This window comes from Chionomys nivalis, chromosome 1 (genome assembly GCF_950005125.1).
Source record: "Chionomys nivalis chromosome 1, mChiNiv1.1, whole genome shotgun sequence".
Lineage (NCBI taxonomy): Eukaryota > Metazoa > Chordata > Mammalia > Rodentia > Cricetidae > Chionomys > Chionomys nivalis.
Window position 1 is genome coordinate 144,979,817 of NC_080086.1, and position 1,397 is coordinate 144,981,213.

At 46.0% G+C, this 1,397-nt stretch overlaps 1 pseudogene; it reads right to left on the reverse strand.

Annotated features, from left to right (window-relative positions):
* Nucleotides 1–305: 305 nt before the first annotated feature.
* On the reverse strand, nt 306–743 carry LOC130885485 (60S ribosomal protein L29-like; annotated as a pseudogene).
* Nucleotides 744–1,397: the final 654 nt, after the last annotated feature.

Sequence of the window (1,397 nt, forward strand, 5' to 3'; positions counted from 1 at the left end):
GGCCATAACAAAGTGGTCTATAGTCACTGTAGTTTAACTGCATCCTCCTTTTTTAACTTTTTATTTTTAAATCATTTTACACTTACAGGAAAAAATAAACGGTACCCATATTCTTCACTCAGCTTCCCCTACATAATCTTATCCAAACCAGGGATGACATTTGGAAAGACATTCCTGGCTGTGCTTGCCTCAAGTTTATTTGTAAAAACAGCGTAGCATCCTGACCATTTGCAATAGTGTGCAGGTGCATCACACCAATCCATCTGTATTCACATTGGCAAACAGAAGCCTTTTCTATGGAGCCTTTACAAGATTTGGGCACCTTTGGGAGCCTGAGCTGGAGTTGAGGCTTTGCCTTGCCTTGATTTGAACCTTGGGCTTTGGTTATCAGAGCCTACAACCCTTGGCCATGTAGCTTCTAATCTGCTTCCCAAGCTTGGGGTAAACAATGAAAGCAAAATGGTTGAGTCTGTGGCTGGGGCCCTTTGGCACCTTGGGCTTCACCACCTGGGCTTCACAAGGGCCTTGACAGCCTCAACATGTGTACTAATGGCCTTTGCACTATTTGCCTGCATCTTCTTCAGGCTTTTCTTGTTGTGCTTCTTGGCAAAGCGCATGTTCCTCAGGAACTTGGGGTCGATTCCCTTAAGAGATTCATGTCTTTGTGAGCAGGGTTTTCTGGTGCCATTTCTATACCGTTTTCAGGACTGGTTGTGTATGGTGTGGTTCTTGAACCTGGTCATGTCTGAATGGTAACCAGTGGCTCCCAAAGTGCCTGGGACTGGAAGAGAAATCTCCTAGCTGTGCTTTAGGCTTGGTGCCTTACCAGTTCTCATCTGTGTCCGCCTGAGTTCTAGGACCTGACCCAGAAGCCCACACCGCTTTATTTTTGTTCTTTTCTTCCCATCCCAACAGTTCCTCGGGTTTCCTGGATGTTTATGACTCTGGCTTTTTTTTTTTTTTTTTTTTTTTTGATTTTTCGAGACAGGGTTTCTCCGTAGCTTTTGGTTCCTATCCTGGAACTAGCTCTTGTAGACCAGGCTGGCCTCGAACTCACAGAGATCCACCTGTCTCTGCCTCCCGAGTGCTGGAATTAAAGGCATGCGCCACACCGCCCGGCTGACTCTGGCATTTTAAAAGACTGCTGATCACTTCTTTTTGTTTGGTTGGTTGGTTTGTTGTTGTTTTTCTTTTTCAAGACAGGGTTTCTTTGTGTAGCTTTGGAGCCTGTCCTGGAACTTGCTCTGTGAACCAGGCTGGCCTCATACTCACAGAGATCCACCTGTCTCTGCCTCCTGGGTGCTAGGATTAAAGGCGTGTGCCACCACCACCCAGCTCTGATCACTTCTTTTATAGAATGCCTTTACCTGATTGTTTTCATGATTAGTGCAGGGCAC